The sequence below is a fragment of the Manis pentadactyla genome, chromosome 12 (assembly GCF_030020395.1).
Source record: "Manis pentadactyla isolate mManPen7 chromosome 12, mManPen7.hap1, whole genome shotgun sequence".
Classification (NCBI taxonomy): Eukaryota; Metazoa; Chordata; class Mammalia; order Pholidota; family Manidae; genus Manis; species Manis pentadactyla.
In genome coordinates, this window is record NC_080030.1 from 58803092 (window position 1) to 58823526 (window position 20435).

The window sequence follows — 20435 nt, forward strand, 5'->3', positions numbered from 1 at the left end:
TTTATTATTTTCTCTTTTTCCTTATGAGGAAATGCACCTCTACAATCTAACATAAATAGCTGAAGGTCAAAAAGTATTATTCATAAATGGAATTTGCTGCATGTGGAGGTGAAACAAGCATGTGGATAGGATGCAGAACAAGTAATTAAGCTGGTGTGGCCAAAGGGCTCCTAATGTCTTCACTGTGGGCTTCTAAAGCAGTCCTTTAGGCTTCTGAGGGAATAGATGAAAGATGTGGAACTCAAGGCTTTGCATGCACCGCTTTTTTATGCCTAAAGAACACAGTATGACTATTTTGTTATAAGCAAAATAAATCATTGTAATTTTTAATACTTGGAAGAATCACAGTGTTGTTAAATAGCAAGTGTGAGCCAAAATTCTGTTTTACCTAAAACTCCCCTAAGGCCACTGACATGTCCGGATCATGTAACTGAGCCAAGTGAGGATTTGGCCAATCTCTGCTTATTCTCATTAATATAAAGACATATCACATTCATCAGGGCCTAAGTGAATAGTTTCTTGCTTAAACAATGTGGTTAGCTTTTCTTCAACTTACCAAAGAAAACAACACTCAGAGCTGTATTTCCCTCTATGTTACTTCAATATAGTAATAGATGATCATTTGAATGAGTGGATCTACTCTACAGGCCCTCATACAAATGCCAAGATAAATCTAGTATTGAATGGGAGTATTTTACCAGCTCTCCTAGAACAGGGAGATAATGGGCATTGCACTGCTAGTTTCTCAAACGTTTTGAATGTTCAGTTCTAAGAAGAATTTGGAGTTCTGTGGAATGAGTCATTCTTCATAGTAATTTATGAAGCATGACAGGAACATTAGGATTCTATATGTCATAGTAAGATGGACCATATGGTGAAAAGCCCTTAGATTCTAGAATCAGGAAGGTCTGGGTTTGAATCCTGAGTGTTTGAACATCTACAAAATGGGGATAATAATATCTTTGATTGACTCTTGTGAAGAATATAGTAGCTACTATATGCACTATATTCAATACAGTCCCAATCTATCCTAAAAGCTCAATAAAATGGTGGCTATCATTATCTTTTAAATAATATATTATTATTATTATTATTTAATAAAAAAATCACTCTGTTGGACAAAGCAGTATCTTTTATCTGACTTTCATGGCCCCATGAAGATATTCCAGAGAGTGATGACTTGCAAAAATTGCGTCTCGTGTGTATTGAAAGCCTACAAACTCTTCAAAGCAAGATTTCTCCACTAATTGTGAAATAGATGTCTTAACAAAAACTGTTAGCAGAAAGGCTGATCAGTAACAAACATTGATCTATTTGTCACTAAGGACGGCAATTGGAAGTTCAAAGCCTCCACCCCAAGAATGGCTTTCCTACCCTCTAGTTTTGTACAGGCCACTCAGGGATTGTATCTTATCTTTGCCCTTAAACAACTCTAAAAGGGAAATTAATATTTATTAACTAACTAGGAAGCAGGATTTGGGGCTCCTGCTCTTGAATAGTAAATCAGTTAAGGGGAGGAGGGGCATTGGAACATAGCCTCCAAAGTGCCCTCGTGTCTGAAGCAGGGTTGCCTGGTCATACCGGACGCCTTTAAAGCTCCCAGCTTAGCCACCATTCATGCTGGGAGCTATAGCTACACAAGTATGGATAATGGGGTCTCTTTCTTTTGGGGCTATAAATGTTTATCAGGAGGCACAAAGCACATTTCTAGTGTTTAAATCACTGAGTCTCAACTATTAGAAACACCAACACTTTGGAAACTATTTCACCAGTGTTTCATGTTTTCTTCATCCATTGCATGCCTAGTTTTTGTTCATGATGCTTAATTTTCTTCTCTTCACTCAGTAAAGGGAAGGCTGTTAATGGACTCTAATAACATTTCCCAAACTGTGTTCTGTGTACTGCCTGCCAACGAGGCACCTGGTCACCAGTTAAAAGGCAGCTTCCTGGGCCCCTCCCCTGATCTAGACCAAATAAATCAGAATCTCTGGTGGGCAGGGCCTGAGTATGGCATATTTTGGCTTTAGCCAGTGAATATTAAACTTTAGCATGGAACAGAGTCACCTGGAGGGCTTGTTATAACCCAGATCGCTACCCGACTCTTGTCAAGCACTTTTGAAGGGTGTATGTGCTGAATAAGTAGTGCCAGATTTGCATTTGAAAAGAGCAGAGTACTAAACAGGGCTGACCAACTGGTCTGCGGGTGGGCTTGGTGGACCTTAGCTCCTGAAATCGTCTGCATCATTTCATGGGCATGTGCATATGTATACTCAGAGAACAATTCCCCACTTCCATCAGATTCTTGGTGGGGTGCGGGATCCATGACCTAAAAATGTTACCAGCCACACTCTTAAGGGAATTAAATGTTATTTTCCTTTAGGCTTTTGTGTTCATGAGTAAAGAAAAGATGTAATCTTTTGTATACCTAAATAAATAAATAAATAAATTTCAATATTCACACAGAGAAAAAGAGCTTCATCTTATTAAAAATAATAAGTCAGCTACTAAAAACACTAAAGCCTCTTCATCTAAGAGGCTCCTTGACCATCATTTGAGGAAGGTGTCCCTGCTTGTTTGACTTTGAACAGCCGCCACCCAATGGCCATTTCTTACAGATCGAAAAGCAAGGGTAGGACTGTTGCCCCTCCAATCCAGGGACCTTGTCTTGTCATCTTCATCCCTGGAGGGCCTGCCCAGGAAAGGCACACAACGATTATTTGAAAGTGGAATGATATTGACAATATACATCACTCAATTTTGAAAAAGCATACAAGAAATATTAATAAAATATAATCTTACGGTGCTCTGTAGTTGTGAGTTGGAAAACTTTTTTGATTATTTTTCAAGTACATGTTTTCATTTTCTTTTCTTCCTCCCAAAGAATTCTTGCCCTTCAAAACTCAAAGATCTACCTTCTGCAAGAGAAAAATCTTGTTGCTAAATGCATTCCTCTTTGACAGGTTTCTAAAAAAATTTTTTTAGTATTAGATTTTATTTTTTATAATTTTTGGCTCTTATAAATTAATATCTTCATTATATCACTGTGTCAGATACATACATTAATGTTACACTGTTTTGTCATATGAAATAGGATAATAATATAATTACAGTTAAGAACAGAGTTGTGATTCTAAGGAGAGGAGCAGGCAGCCAGTGGCCATTACCCCCAAAGCAGTAATTTCTTTGTATGCCAAACACTTCTCAAATTCACATACAAGTTAACTTAGAGAAATGAGCTCCTTTGTACTCATGTTTCCATAGAAAATCCAGTGAAGGCTCTATTGATTAGCACCAGTCCAACAGCACCTGTTCACCAGGGTGCTAAGAAATACAGCAGTAATCTGCACCTCTTAACAACTGTTTCTCTGTAGAGATGTGTAGAAAGAAGTGAACATTTGGAGTTTTAAATTCATGTATAGTTTTTTTCCATAAAAGGGACATTCTGCACATAGAATTCTATGGCTTCTTTTACAACTTCACAATGCATCATAAACATTATCTATGCTAATAATGATCTTCCTTTTCATTTTGAAACACCACAGAATATTGCATTGTATGGATACATAATACTTGTTTCTTTTCTCACCAAGTCCCTATGTATTAGCACTTACATTGTTTCCACTCTTTCCCTGTAATAAGCATAGCAATGAACATTAGAGTAAGTATGGCTTTATGCCCTTGTCTTTCATGGAGTTAGTGTAACTATCATTATATTTTTCTTCCTTCCAGCTCCAGTGGTCAAAAGTCCTGGATATGATCCATGTCTGTCATCCAATAGTCATAGAAGCATGGGGAAATTACTTAAATTCTCCTTTCCTTGTGAAATGGAAATACCAAACCACTACTTTGCTTGTTCACATAGTTGACATGGAGAGGAAACAATGCATGTGGACATGCTTTGAAAACCATCTGTTTTCTCAGGGTTTTGTGTTCTCTTTCTTGAGTACTGCATGCCTAGTTTCTGTTCATGATGCCTCATTTTCTCCATGCACCCAATAAACGCTCACTGAATGAAAGACTGTGAATGGACTCCAGTAGCATTTCCCAAGTTTTGTTCTGTGTACTGCCTGCCAATGAGGGACCCAGTGCACTAGTTAAAAAGGCAGCTTCCTGTGTCCCTTTGTCCCTCCCCTGACCTAGTGAATTAAAATCTGTGAATAAGGAGGAGGGTGGGAGTAGAGAGGCCCTGGATTCTGACTTTTATCAAGCTTCCCAAGCAATTTGATATAGATGGAAATTTGAGAACCTCTGGACTAGGCTGCCATTGGCATTGTCAGTCCTCATCTAAAGCTCCCTGGTAAGAAAAGGTAACACTACCTCCCTGGGTGGAGGAGAAGCAAGTTCAATACAGGAAAATGTCCCCTATGTGTTTTACTCACTTAAGTCCCATCGTGGGGTTTGTAGAGGTCCTTCGCAGAATGGGCTTAGGACCCAAACAGACAGTAAATTTCTTGCAAATCAATATCCCAAGAGGGGCTTCAGCTTTCTTTTAAGTATAAAGCTGTGTGAATGTCTATGTTTGGCTGTAAAACATTACCTGCCATAACTGCTCATAGTCACACTGAATATGGACTGTGCAAAATATCCCTGTGGATATAGAAAACCAGGCCAGCCCTTTCTGGATGATGACAGCCAGGACTAATGCACAGATAATGCAGTTTTTTTTCATGTTGCTCTCACTGTGCTAATAATTGTGGCCATCTTATAAAAGAGAAAATGCAGGGAAAATTGGAGGGGACAAAAACGTATATCAAGCAAAAAATAAACGTGTATATACAGCAGGCAACATTCAACAGCTTAGACATTGCTTTCTTGCATAGTGTGGCATATGGTTACGTGAGAGAATGATGACTAAGATGGTCCCTCTGAAGATGGGGTTGTAAGAATAGCTCACATTGGGAGAGATTCCTTGGTGCCAGACTGGGTTCAGTGTTGGACATTTTTTATCTCATTACACCTCATTAATTTCAATACAAAGTTTTTAATAAAATTAAGTGTGGAACAAAGTTAAGAACACAACACACAAAGCACTTCAGGTATATCAAACCAACAGGTAAAACCAGAAATCCTGGTTTGTGCTAAAGGTTGTTAGCTCCAGCCTCTATGACGTCATTTGCCAAACGACTTTGCTGGACAAGGTTATGGCTTGGTAAGCCATCAGGTGAAATGGCTTAGGGAAGTGCGAGGTAGTCCTCTTGGGAAAGAAAAACAAACACATTTGGAACATCTAGTGCTGTTTGATATTTTCACCTGTGACCTGAGGACAGAGCCGCAAATATTGCCGTCAGAATTGAGGGGAGCAGATGTCAGTCAGTTAACATCTGTAAATTGTCCCCTATTTGCATAGTAGTACTTTGTATATGGCGTCTTGTAGAAGGTGGGTTCCCTGTCTCAAAAGAGCTTGCAATGCATTATAGGAGAAGTATAATCCACATATTTTTATTTATATACTTGCATGTTAAGCATAAAAAGCAGCCTGAATGTTACAGATTAGCAGGTAGGAATCAAGAGATGCAGAACAAAGGTTAATGAGCCTCCTGAATCCGTCAGAGGACCCTAACCTTGGAGAGTCCCAGCCTCAGGGGGGATGGGTAGGCATCCAGGAAGGAGTCGTGGAGAGTGTCCAAGAAGACCTCCTCTGCCAGAGAAGAGCACAAGAGGAGGAGAAAATTAAGTCCCTGGTTACTGTCCTTGTGCAGGTCACATTAGGCTTTACCCAGACCTGTCCCTGGGCATGCAGTGGTCTTCCTGTGAGACAGAAAGGTATGAGCAGCCGGGGAAGGAGAAGATAAGGTTCAAGGAAAAACCTCCCAGGTAGACAATAAAGGCTTTTCAGGGACATAACTTCCTTTCCTACTGGGACCAGGCCAAACCTGTCCCAGCTAGGTCTCTACGCAGGGACAATCGAGCAAAATTAAGAACCGCCCAAGCCATATCTCATTATAATCTCATTAAAATAAAATAGTGATTTCGTGCCCCCTACCCCAACCTCCTCAGCCCTACCCCCACACCCCATCCCAGGCATTTCTGTGTGCATTTTGGGTCAATCAAATAGGCACTGCTTGACTAGGCCATGATACATAGACCCTCCCCTGAAAGTTTGAGGCCTTTATCTGCCTTGACTCTGGCCCACTCCTTTGGAGTAAACTCAAATATAACTTTCTCTCTGCTTCACTACTGTGTCTCTGCCTTTCATTCTTTGTTTCTGGGGGGCAAGAACGAAGGAGAACAAACTCAATCCACAACATGCTCACTGCACCACAGGCCTCACGGGACCCTTTCCGGCTCCCTCTTCCTAAACCTGCACAGCAAGACTGCAGCTCCATCAGCAACAGAGCCCGTTGGAGGAACCTCCGCAGTGTGGGGTTCCCAGCCTCCCAGAATCCAGTGACCCATTGTATTCCCAACTCCCACCCTCCCAGGGGTCTGAGGACAGGGGCACTGCTGTGCGCTGAAAGTCTCCTGGGAATCAGCCGGTCTCTCTTCCCAATAGCCAGTAGTAACTGGGCAAGTGTTTGACCAATGAGTGCACTTGCCACCTCCTAATAATAGTGGTAACAATAAGAGTGACATTTTTGCATAGCTTCCAAATTCCAGGCAGTGAGCTAAGTGATCCATGACAAGGATCATGGTACCAGGGGCAGGCAAAAGTCTGTCCTGGGGTCACTTCTCTGCTCACACCTGTATGTTAACTGTTCTTCTGGCCCCTCCTGCTGGGCCCCTCTGCACCGGAGCAGCCAGATCTACAGAGCCCTATCCTTCTACAGCATCTCAGGGCTTCCCCAGGTCCACTGGCCCGCTCAGCCATATCTTCTTCAGGAGTGGAATAAACCCCAGACCTCTCCTATGACATCCTCTACTCCCTCAACTCTATGGTTTGGCATAAATGTAGGTGTGTGAGTTCTCCCAATTTTGCTCTGGGTATTTGAAGATAAGATTTTTGGATCTCTAAAAACCAACTTGATCAAATTTCTTGGTACTTTCAGATACCTGCCTCTTAAAATTGAAAGTCACGTTTTGAAGATTAACATCTCCCATAATGGAGTAGTTTATAAGAATCTCCATAGGAACCTAAAAGTCAACAATTTGTTTCTTTTTTCTGTAACCACTCCTTGCTTGAGAATTCATACCCAAAGTCATCCTTGCTACCAGAACAAGGGGACAGGGGTAATGGATACTGGGAAATGTGGAATTAGAAGAATAACTTTAGTTTACTGTCACCAGTCATTATACTATACACACAGAAGGAGCAAAACGAGAAATTCAAAACTTGTTGCTTTTCTTCTTCTCTCCCTCTCTCTTTTTTAAAGCAGAATGATGAGGATAAAAGAAGTGCTGTGGACAGGCTGAGACAAAGTGGGGTAAAGAAATTTCCTACAGATGATGGAAGGACAGTCAGCATACTCCCTTTTCTCACTCTCTATATTCAGTGTTGTTTCATCACTGTTTTTTTGTAAAAAGTATTTATGACAGAGTTCCTCGTTGTAAGCATGAAAAGCATACTCTGGCCAATTAAGCAGAAAAAAGGAATTTAGTAAAAGGATCCTGGGAGACCCAGAGAAATGTTGGGTGGGCTGGAAAACCAGGCTCAGGGCTGTGCCTGGGAACAAGGTCCCAAAAAACACTGCCAAGGGAGCCTGACAAGGGGACCCCATAGTGCCCGCTGCCCACAGAGCACCAGCTGCTACTGTTTGCCCTGCTGCCACCAAGTGGACATTATCAAATCTGCAAATGGCATAGTCACCCATCCTACTTCTGCAACTGGGGATAGATTTTGGAAACACTCAGAAGCCTCACAGCCCTGCTGCCAATATCTTCAAAGGAACATTAGGCACAAGGAAGCTCCTTCCCCAAGTGCTCACTGCCAGTTCAGCATGCTTGGGGAAGCCCCCAAAATACACAAATACCGTTTGGCAAGGGAAGGCATGAGAATCAATCCTTCTGGGCTCCATCTGCTCTTATGAGGCCACATAGTCCCTAAATATAACGAAACTATTCAAAAGATGCTGGATTAAGGAACTCAAAATTCTATGCAGTTAGAAAAAGGTAGAGATACACCATTGTGGAGAGATTGCCAGGATACATTGTTACGTGTGAAATAAAATGAAATTTGTGGTTCCCCATGGTGGTCCTATAGGCAAAGGGCTGTGCAAACTGCAGAAGCCCATGTCAGCCAGGTCGGCTCCTCCTACGCTGCAGCCATCTTCCTTGTGTCTCAACACTCACAGGCCCTCACCCCTCACCCATGATCAGAGAAAAACCAGCCTGTAATGCTCAAAGAAGAAGAAAAACCTGTCTGGCTCTTGTGTCCCTAGTAGAGTCCTTTAGGCGACTAATTAGCAATCCTAATCCTTGCTTCCTCTCACACACAGATAGCATCTGAATATTCATTGTCTGTTCTTTCAGGACATGGCCCTGTGTATTGATTGACATAACCTCCTCCCTGCACCCACCCCCTGTTGTAAAAAACTATTTAAGATGTTCCCAAACAAAGTGGCCTTGGAGCAATTTACCAGAGCCATGGTCTTCAGTAAGATGCTGAATAAACTTCTTAAATGCAACAGTCTTGTGGATTTCAGTTGACATAGTAAAATAGCAAGGGAGAAGAAATATAAATAACCTGCTATGCTTTGTGTAGGAAAAGAGGAAATAAGAAAAAAATATGTGCTTGCAAAAGCAAACATTCAGAGGATAAAGAGTGATGACCTGTGGTGGGGAGATGTGAGGCGGGGGAGGGGGCATGGAACAAGACTTCATACCTGGGTCTGATTTCTGAGGCATTACCTTCTAACAGAACAGCAATTAATTTACATCTCAACTGCTGAAACTGAAAGCCAAACAAAGCAAATAAACCTGCTTGTATATTAAATTAGTAGTCACTCCACAGAGGAAAGATGTGTTTCAAGTCACTTTAAAGCAAAGACCCTTGACTGTGCATTTTTACTGAGTTTACCTTCTAAAGGAATAAAGATCTAAAAACTGTTAAAGCTCTTTTCAGTGGCATTGTTTTTGAAAAGCATTTTCTTTATATGATAGGATAAAGTATAAGGGAAAAGAGATAAAATTAAAGACACTAAGTAAAAATGCTTTAATGCTAATATTGAATTGGAAATATCATTATGAACTCATGTTTTAAATATATATATTTATTTATTTTTTTATTTTTTTCTAACTCTGTCCACTGAAATATCCAAGTTGTAATGTCGTTGCCTTAATTTAGCCCTCTTAGGACAGGGATTTGGGTCTCTCATACCAAAGACTCAGATTTAGTGCCCAAAAGCAAGCAAGAAAAGTTTCAAAGCTTAATGGAGTTTTGTCAAAAGGACCCAGGAGCCAGCTTACACAGTCTTCCACTGGTTATGTTTGTGACAATTTGAACAAGCTCTCTCCCATGATAATAGTGTTTTGAAATTCACTTAATTTATGAAAATCCATGAGTCCAGGCTGATACTGAGGTAGCATAAGGACAGGGGACAAGCTTCATGATTAGTTTTTCCTGCCTATGATGAAAGTGCCAAGATATAAACAGTATAGTAAGAGCAGGAGGGACTCCATCTTAAGGCTAAGATTCTATTTTAAAAACGAGGGAGTTAGAAGGCAAGATTCCTGACATATTCTATGGTGATTAGTCAACAACTAATCCTATCTTTAGGTAGAGAAAGCAGTCCTAAATGGTATGTTTCAACTGCTGGAGGGTAACCACTATCTTGGAGAGGAACAGGACCAATAAATTCCTTGTGTTAAGTTTACCTTACAGAATATCTAGAGGACTGACTTGATGGTGGCATGTCTCTCTCCAGAGATCGACATCATAAGACCACAAGTCAGGCCTATGCCCTTGCCCCACCTTGGCCTTGAGCCCCATTCTTGAAAGCCTGAAAATCCTAAATCCTTAAGTGAGCCTCCTTTTGGGCCATGTCTTCAGTAAGATGCTGAATAAACTTCTTAAATGCAACAGTCTTGTGGATTTCATTTGACATATTTCCCTTTCTTTGAGTGTGTACTTTGCTTTAAATAAAAATTCACTGTCCAATTTAATGCGTTTTGTCTCTGTGCTCATCCAGTAGTAACTGCCTTTGTCATTTTGCTGTTTCATTCAATTTTCTAGACTTAAGCATAAGTCTTCTCTCTCTCTGTCCTACTTCAGACAAGTAGGGAAGGGCTCCTGAGATCTCTGATTTGGACTTGCAAGTTCCCGTTGCCTGGGTGATCCGGACAGAACTGTAGCTGTATGATCATGCACCTTAGTAGCCTGCCCGAAAATCTCCTTTCTTTGCCTTTGGGAAGTTCCCAGAACATAATCTCACTCCATCCCATGCTCTGCAGCTCCCCCAAATCCTGGGGTGGTAGGGCCTTAGCTCCCATGCCGTGCAGATTCAAGTGGACAGTGGACATCAGGTGACCCTGGATTTAGGAGCTGACAAAGAATTTGCCCTGTGCCAAGCAGGAGTTCAATGAACTTCCCCTTTCCTCCTTCTGTTCTTCCTTGCTCTCTGCTGCCTGTATGGCTCCTGCCATTCATTACTACTCTCGCTTTAATGAATTCCTTCCTTACTTAACACTCGTCTGACCTGTTCAAGAATTCTTTCTCTATCAGAGTCATGGATCCTCCCCTGTCCAGGCTGAGGTTTCACCTAGTGCACAGGAGAGACCTCCCCAGATGCAGCTGCCCAACAACAATACTAACAATAAGGAAAGTAAAAAACAGTAACAAAACAAAACAAAAACCTCACTTGCCATCATTTGAGACAGCTATTTAAGTTTGTAGGGGAGGAAAAATATTTGTCTGCCACTCTTCTAGATTCTTGGCTGAGCTCCCCCTGTAATAAAGGAGATTAACAGGACAAAACAATAACAACAACAAAAAACAGAACATACAGGAAATGTTAGATTTAGGAAATAATCGTCTTGAAACATTTAATCCAATCACTGACTCAAGCAAGGAACTGGTATTGACCCCACTAGAAAAATGAATGGTGGGGAACTGGACACCTGTGTGGGTCCACAATAAGAACAACACAGAAATTAGTTTCTTGTTGCCATGGACGGATCAAGATGTTGCCCCCACTCCCAGGGGTCTCTCTTAGCTTCCCACCCCTGGACAACCAGATATCAGGAGTCCCCTGATGAGATGTAATTTGAGGTAAAACATTCTGTAGGATGCACTGTAGTCAACAAGCTTAAATCTGACCCAACCATTACATTCTAATTTCCAATTTATGGGGAAAAGGTAAATGATGCCACAAAGAAACAATCAGATAAATTCAGAATTTGGAATATTTCCTTCACTGTGAGCCATTCTCTTTAGCAATACAATGCCATTAAAATGTGACTGGCCAGATTAAAAGGGGCTTAAAGAACCCGCCTTCAGATGCAGTGTGTGGTCTCAAATTGGATCCTGTTTTGGAGTTATATATGATTTGGAGGACACCAAGGGAATTTTAAATGTGACTGGTTATTAGATAATATTAAAGATCTTAAAACAGTGTTTTAAGTGAGAAAATGTTATCTTAGCTAAATAGGAAAATGTTTTTATTTTTTAAAAGGTACAACTGACATATATATATAATCAGTTGGGGTGTTTTGATGTCTGGAAGGTTACTTTAAAGCGATACCACACAAGAATAAACCTTCAGAAAGCTTCTGAGTGTAGGGAAGGAAGAATAATTTTTGTAATTATAGGAGATTGTCAGGCAAAGCACAGTAAATCAGGTCTGTTTCTTAGGTCAGCTTTAATCCTGACATTCTCCATTGTCAAGAATTTATAGAGATTAGTCATCCTCCTCTTTCAGAGAGAGCCAACCTTACAAATGGACATTTCTCTTATTAATGTAAGTGTCCCTTACAAAAAAGCAACTTCTACTCAGTTTTCAGAGCTTCTCCTGTGTCTGCTGTTTCTTCAAAATAACAAATCCAAGATAATCCTTACACCAAAGAGGCATGTTTTGGGGTGACGTGTTCTGTTTCCTTTCACAGGCAATTAGAAAATACAATTTTTGCTGAGTTAGTTACTTTATACAGTAGAATATTGAATTGCATTGTATTACAAAGTAGTTATATCTCTGGGGATTAACTCTCAGGTCCGTGCTGGTCGTGCTACAGCAGGCTGATGTGACAACCCCTAGTGCCACTGAGAGCAAACATGGGGTGTCAGTTTGCTAGGGCTGCTGTAACTAGAGGGCTAACACAACCGAAACACATTCTTTGACAGTTCAGGAGACTGTAAGTCCAAGATGAAGGGGTCAGCAGAGTCGGTTCTTTTTCAGGGCTGTGAGAATCTCTCTCAAGCCTCTCCCCTAGCTTCTGGTGGTTTTCCAGCAATCTTTGGTTTTCTCTCTCATAGAAACATCACCCTGATCTCAGCCTTCATCTTCACAGAGTTCCCCCTTTTCATAAGGACACCAATCATATTGGACTGAGTCCACCCTAATGACCTCATTTTAACTCCGTCATCTCAATAAAGACCCTATCTCCAAATAAGGTCATATCTGAGGTACTGGGGATTAGGGCTTCAACATATAAATTTGGAGGATAAAGGGTATAGTTCAGCCCTAAACAGTGGGGAAGAGCAAAGTCTGTAATTGTGGTGTCAAAACATGGTCCTGAAAAGCCTAAGGATACACAAAGGACACAAGCATGAGCGACTACCCAGAGGAGGACCCAGTGGGCAGGGGGCCAAACCCCCTACCTTTGAATTAGAGCAGCACTGTTTCTACCTCTTCACATACTGATGTTCACATGTGATTTCCTGAAAAAGGAAAAGTTGTCGGGAGGGGGAAAGGGGTATTGTTGTTCAGTGGGCATGGTGTTTCAGTTTTGCAAAGTGAGAAAGTTCTAGAGATCTGTTGCACAAAAATGTGTGTATAATTAACACTACTGTACACTTAAAATTTTTTAGATGCTATATTTTGTGTTATGTGCTTTTACCACAAATTTTTAAAAAGAGAAATTTGTCAGAAACCCCTGTTCTGTTTGAACCCTTTAGCCTGTGTCATGTTTTGACAGCATCATTTACACAGGAAAAACAAGTGCCGACCACTAGGTTTCCACATTTACATCTTGCCTTAAAATTCGAAGAATATATGAACTAGATATCTTGTTGCACAAAGTTATTGTTCCTTTGCTTTCTTGGAGTAAATCTGATTTTTTAAAGAAATTCTTGATTCATAAAAGTTTTTCTTTGTTCACTGATAATCATAGGCATAGCATAAAACCTGCAAGTTTCAGTCTTGCTCATTTCTATGGTTTTTGTTATGTATGCCTTTGAAAATACAAAATAAAATAAAACAATGCCAATATCCAGTGGCTACATCCCTGTGATTAGATATCAAAACAGCATATAGACTCCCAAATGTTGCTATTAAAACCTACTACACAAGAGGGAGCTACATTAACATATAATAGGATGCCTGACAAAAAGATGGACATTAAGTTAGTTTAAGTATATACTTTGGCCTATAATAAATTTTAGCCAGTGTTATGAAACTAGAAATAATTACACAAAGAAAACGAAACCTCACAAATACATGGAGGCTAAACAACGCATTTCTAAATAATCAATGGATCAATGAACAAATCATAACAGAAATCAAGCAGTACATGGAGACAAATAGAAACAAAAATACAGAGGTCCAAAATTTGTGGGACGTCTCAAAAACAGTTTGAAGAAGAAGTACATAGCAATATAGGCCTCCTCAAGAAACAAGAACAATCCCATATAAACACTCAAAACTCACAATTAAAGAAAATAGAAAAAGAAAAACATATGAAATCCAAAGTCAGTAGAAGGAGGGACATAATAAAGATCAGAACAGAAATAAATAAAATACAGAAGAATAAAACAACAGAAAAAATTAGGTGAAACCAAGAGCTGGTTCTTTGAAAAAACACACAAAATAGACAAACCCCTAGCTAGACTTACCAAGAAAAAAAAAGAGAGTATACAAATAAACAAAATCAGAAACAAAAAAATGAATAGTCATAATGGATACCACATAAATACAAAGAATTACTAGAGAATTTTATGAAAAGTTGTGTTACAATAAATTGGACATCCTTGAAGAAATGGGCAAATTCCTGGGAAGTACAACCACCAAAGACTGACCCAGGAAGAAACAGAAAATCTGAGGAGACCAATTATCAGTAATGAAACTGAATTGGTATTCAAAAACTCCCAATAAACAAATGTCTAGTAGAACATGGCTTCACAGCTGAATTCTACTAAACATTTGAAGAATAACTAATACCCATCCTTCTTAAAATATTCCAAAAAGTAGAAGAGGAGGGGATACTTCCAAACTAATTCTATGAAGCCAGAATCACTTAATTCCAAAACCAGACAGACACTTACAAAAAAGAAAATTATAGACCAATATCCCTGATGAACATAGATGCAAAAATCCTCAACAAAATATTAGCAAATCAAATTCAAAAATACATCAAAGGATCATCCAAGTATAGTACATTATTCATAAATCAGTCAATGTCAAAAAGGATAAAAACCACATGATCATAGATGCTGAAAAAGCATTTGAAAAATTCAACATCCATTCATGATTTTAAAAAATCTCTCAACAAAATGGTACAGAAGGAATGTACCTCAACATAATAAAAGCCATATAAGACAAACCCATAGCTAACAGAATACTCAATGGTGAAAAGCTGAAAGATTGTCCTCTAAGAATAGGAACAAGGGAAGGATGCTCACTCTGACCACTTTAATTCAACACAGTACTGGAGCCACAGCAATTCAGACACCACAAAGAGATAAAAGGCATCCAAGTTGATAATGGAAGAACTAAAACTGTCACTATATGTCAAAGACATGATATTATATATAGAAAACTAAAGACTCCACCAAAAACCTCTTAGAACTAATAACCGGAATCAGCAAAGTTACAGGATACAAAATTAATACACAGAAATCTGTTGTGTTCCTATATACTAACAATGAATAAACAGAAAGAGAAATTAGGAAAACAATTCCATTTACAAGTGCATCAAAAAGAATAAAATATCTCGGAATAAACCTAACCAATGAGGTGAAAGACCTGTACTGTGAAAACTATAAGACATTCATGAGAGAAATTAAAGAAGACTCAAATATATGGAAATCTATCCTGTGCTCCTGGATAGGAAGAATTAATATTGTCAAAATGGCCATCCTGCCCAAAGCAATTTACAGATTCAATGCAATCTTTATCAAAATACCAATGGTATTTTTCACTGAGCTAGAGCAAATAATCTTAAAATTCTTATGGAACTACAAAAGACCCTGAATAGCCAAAGCAATCCTGAAAAAGAAGAACAAAGCTGGGGGGATTATCTCCCTTGACTTCCAGCTATACTACAAAGCTACAGTAATCAAAACAGTATGGTACTGGCCCAAGAACAGACCCAGAGATCAGTGGAACAGAACAGAGCCCAGATACAAACTCATGCATATATGGTCAATTAATATACAGTAAAGGAGCCATGAATATGCAATGGAGAAAAGATAGTCTCTTCAAGAACTGGTGCTGGGAAAACTGGTAGTTTTTGGATGAAATTGAAACTGGATAACTGTCTAACTCCATACACAAAAATAAACTAGAAATGGATTAAAAAACTAAATGTAAGATATGAAACCATAAAACTCTTAGAAGATAATATAGATAAAAATCCCTTGAAAATAAGCATGAGCAAATTTTTCCTGGACACATCTTCTTGGGCAAGGGAAATAAAATTGAAAAATGAACAAGTGGTACTATATCAAACTAAAAAGCTTCTGTACAGCAAAGGACATGATCCACAGGACAAAAAGGCAATCTATCATATGGAAGAATATATTTTTTAATGATTTAATCTAATAAGGTGTTAACATCTAAGGTATATAAAGAATTCATACTACTCATCACCAAAAACCAAATCATCTGATTTAAAATTGGGGGTACCTGAACAGACATTTCTCCAGAGAAGAAATACATATGGCCAACAGGCATATGAAAAGATGCTTCACATTGCTAATCAGGGAAATGCAAATGAAAAGCACAATGCGATATAATTTCATACCAGTTACAATGGCTCTGTTCTAAAAGACAAGAAATAACCATTGTTGGTGAGGATGTAGAGAAAAGAGAACTCTCCTACATTGCTGGGAATGTAAAGCAGGGCACTGCTGTGGAAAGCAGTATGAAGATGCCCCCAAAATTAAATTGAAATACCATTTGACCCAGTAATTCCACTCCTAGGAATTTACCCAAAGAAAACAAAATCCCTGATTCAAAAAGATATATGCATCTCTATGTTCTATGTTTATTACCTCATTATTTATAATAGCCAAGATACAGAAGCAACCAAAGTGTCCATCAATAGATGAATCAATAAAGAAAATGTGATACATATATACAATGTAATATTATTCAGCCATTAAAAATAAAAGAAATCCTGCCATTTGAAACAACATGGATGGATCTAGAGGATATTAAGCTCAGTGAAATAAACCAGGTGGAGAAAGACAAATACCATATAATTTCACTTATCTGTGAAATATAAAAACAAAGCAAAACAGAAGCAACAAAATAACAGTAGACTCATACCACTGAGAAGTGACTCATGGTTACCATGGGGAAAAAGTTGAGGTGGGTATGTGGGGAAGGTGAGGAAGATAAAAGGACACAAAAATTCATAATCATAATATAAGTTGCTCATAGGAATGGTAGTACAACATGGAGAATATAGCTAATGATTCTGTACCATCTTCCTACGTCAACAGACAGTAACTTCTCTATGGGGGCTGAGGATTTAGTAATATGGGTAACTATTGAACCACTGTGTTGTACATTTGAAACCTGTTTAAGATTGTTTATCAACTATACTTCAAAAAATCATATGGCAAGTAACTTTTTAAGAAAAAAAAAATCTATTATTTTCTCAAAGCTGAGAATTGGCATTTTTTTACTAGCTAAAATGTCTTTGCATATTCAATATAGAAATTAATCTCTTTACACCTGAAATTCCAAGTTTCTTCAAATAAGTCCTGGGAACAGTCACAAATGCCTGGCAAGTACAGGCATACACCTCTCACTTGATCTGAAAAGGCAATGAAATCCCATATCATTAAGCATTTTTCTTATCCATGTAATATGTTATATTAGGTAATTAGAAACAGTTGACAAAATAAATTAAGTAAACTATTAGTGATTCTGCATGTCCCTAAAAAGTTTGTTCATTTACATGGCTACTTAGTTTAAATCTAAAAGGGAATTTTGTGTTGTCATGAATTCACTTCATTCTGGCAGTCTTCTTCCTCTCAGATTTGTACTTCTCTATCCCACGGAGTTATTTATAGCAACTATCAAACCCCATCAGCAAAATTTTCAAAAGTGAGAAGAAATATCTGGAAACATTCAAGTCTTCATTTCAAATTTGCTCAGTAAACAAAATTTTGAATTTATGTGACAGAAACAAATCATGAAGGTCTAATTAAGGTCCAAGGAAAAAAATGCTCCCAGTTCTCATTCTACGCACTAGGTCTTCAACTAATAACTTCTCAAAGATAACAAGAAATTTTACTACATCTCTCCCCACTCCCATCACATGACACTAAGATAAAAACAGTGTGGGGCCTGGGAATAGATGGGCATGGCTTGATATCCCAGACACTGAGCCTCAACTTTCTCACCTCTAAAATGGATCAATATTCTCAATGTATTTGGTATATTCTGATGATATTTTAAATGATAATGTTTGTACATCATGCAGGTTAGGTAACATTTTAAAGTGTCAGATATTTTTCCTCTTTCCTTTCTTCTTTACCCTGTCTCCTTTCTACTTTTCTAAATTCCGATTTCCAAAGGTGTCAGGCTTCAAAGAGTGGCAAGCTTTATATATATTGCTCTTACAACCATGTTCAATATTCGGATGTTTTTAATCTGTTGACCTCTTCTTGTCCCTTTCCTGGTCACCCACTTCTCATCTCCATGTTTAAAAACTCAAATGGGGAGTTCCTTGGGGGGCTGTGCTCCAAGCACTTGGCATAGTATCTGGTACAGACTAAGGGAATCAACCATACTTAAATGTGTTTTTCAAAGGTCATATTCTTTCCCTGTTATTGTTAATTTTAGCTCTCCTGAGAATACAGTGATATATTGTGATCACCTGTCTTGGGCAGACTTCAGCAATAAGAAACAGAATCCACTCTAGTGTGAGGCAGAGATTATTTAAGGGATAGAGGCAGCTCCCAGAATTGTTGGCATGACTGCAGAAACAGGCTGAGCTTTCAGCTTCCTTTTTCCATAATAAGAAACTGTCAAATCAGAAAGCCTCTGCCACAGTGGCTGAAACAAACATGCCTCCCCTGCCATGATATCTGTGTCTCAAACTCCACCTTTCCCTCCATATAACTCAGTTACAACAGCTTCTCTGAATGTTGGAACCTGAGTTCCATCTTAATATTACTAGCAAGGAAGATGCAATATGCAGAGATTTGATGATCGGACACTATATTTAGGATTGCCTATTTTGAAACTATTTACTTTGACTATTTTTACAAGACATTAAACTCAGTGAACTCATTATTATCTGTTACTCTAAACTACAGATATAGGGCTCTATATCGTATCTATATAGATTAATACAGAATTTTAAACTCTGAAGAAGAGGGTAGATTATTTTCAGTTATCCTTTTTCCCAGGGTTATTTGTGAAAATGAGTTACAGCTTTAAAAAAGCTGGAAAACTATAGCCTCTATAGCTTGGATTTTAAAATTCACCTGTGATTTCTTTTTCTCTAGGGTAATTCAAAATATACTATAAACAGGAACATCATCAAATGAAGAATTGTTACAGTTTTTCACTAGGATGATTATTGAATAGTATCCTTCTTCTTACTTAATATCTACTGGACCCATTATGTCGGTCCATGACATTTACAAAGCTATAGAAGACATTTTAAAATGAGAAAGATTGTCAGTATACCTACGAGCAAAGTTAGAGTAAATGGAGTTCCTTTTGATATGTTAAATAATGTCCAATACCTTGACTTTCCAGATCTGACTTATACTCTGTAATTTCCAAAATCACACATTTAAGGTAATACTGAGTTTGAGGGTACAGTGAGTTCAAAAATTATTAGAATCGTACAAATTTCTACTCGTGAAACCCCTTCCTAATCTTTCTTCTTCCTTTTAAGCAAACAACTATATAGAGACTTAATAATGCTTCAAAGCATTGTGCTAGGCTCTTTCTATACAGTGTCTATTTAACTCTGACTTGAAAGCTCAAGTAATCCAAATCAATGACAACAGAAAAAATGGTTTGAAGCTTATTTCAAAAAGAGTTATTGAAATATAATTGACATACAACATGATGGTGCCTGCCGTCGAAGTCAAACAGTCTGAAGGGGAGGCGTGGAGCTGAATATATGTACAACTCACTCTGAGAGGACGCCCCACGTTTGGGCGCCTGATGTAGTGTGCCACTCATCTTCTTTGGGTGAAATGAGAGAACAAAAACCACAGACAACACAGATAGACAGACAATGGCTGCAGCCCCAGTGTGGCGCAGCACCTTTATTTTTATACTGCCTTTCTCGGACCTCAGCCAAGTGCAATACTCATCTTTCCCTTCTCAGGGGGGGCAGGCCAGAGCACTTTGTTGATTTTCTTAGAAGCTGCCTGGTAAGCAGGGATGGTGTTTTCACACATCCTCAAGGTCTCCCTATTTTCAGAGTGAGGAGTCTTGGCTCATCTTTGAGGACAAGATATGTTTTTGTGGGCAGATAACTTCCAAGGACTGCACCGGTTGTTCTCAAGCTTGTGCTTTCCCATGCTGCATTCAGACATGGGGGAAGGTGCTTTCCCATTCTGCCTACAAACATGTGAGAAGACAAAGGCCGTCCCCAACACAACACATTAGTTTCATGTATATAATATGATTCTGCATTTGTATATATTGTGAAATAATCACCACAATAAGTCTAGCTACCATCTGTCACCATAAAAAGTTACAATTTTCTTCTTGTGGTGAGAGTTTTTAAGATTCACTTTCTTAGCAACTTTCAAATTTGCAATACAGTATTATTGACTATAGTCTCCATGCCATATATTACATCCCCATGGCTTATTTATTTTATAACTGGAAGTCTGTACCTCCTGATCCCCTTCATCCATTTTCCCACCCACAGCTCCTCTCCCCTCTGGCAACCACCAATCTATTCTCTATATCTGTAAGTTTTATTTGTTTTGTTTTTTAGATTCCACATAAAAGCGAAATCATATGCATTTTTCATTCTCTCTCTTATTTCACTTAGCATAATATCCTCAAGGTTCAAGCATGTTGTCATAAACAATAAGATTTCATTCTTCATTATGGCTGAGTAATATTCCATATTATATATATCAATATAAATATATATGTATATGTATATTCCACATCTTTATCCATTCACCCATCAAT

The 20435-nt window shown here is 38.6% G+C and overlaps 1 long non-coding RNA gene across 2 annotated transcripts; it reads right to left on the reverse strand.

Moving 5' to 3' along the window:
- Positions 1-1649: 1649 nt before the first annotated feature.
- On the reverse strand, positions 1650-19521 carry LOC130679816 (uncharacterized). 2 transcript variants are annotated; one of them, XR_008992768.1, is made up of 3 exons: positions 19415-19521; positions 2800-2915; positions 1650-2689 (listed from the first exon to the last, which is right to left on the reverse strand). It is a non-coding gene; the product is annotated as an uncharacterized LOC130679816 (long non-coding RNA). The 2 variants fall into 2 exon arrangements; XR_008992769.1 differs by having other exon boundaries at positions 19341-19464.
- Positions 19522-20435: the final 914 nt, after the last annotated feature.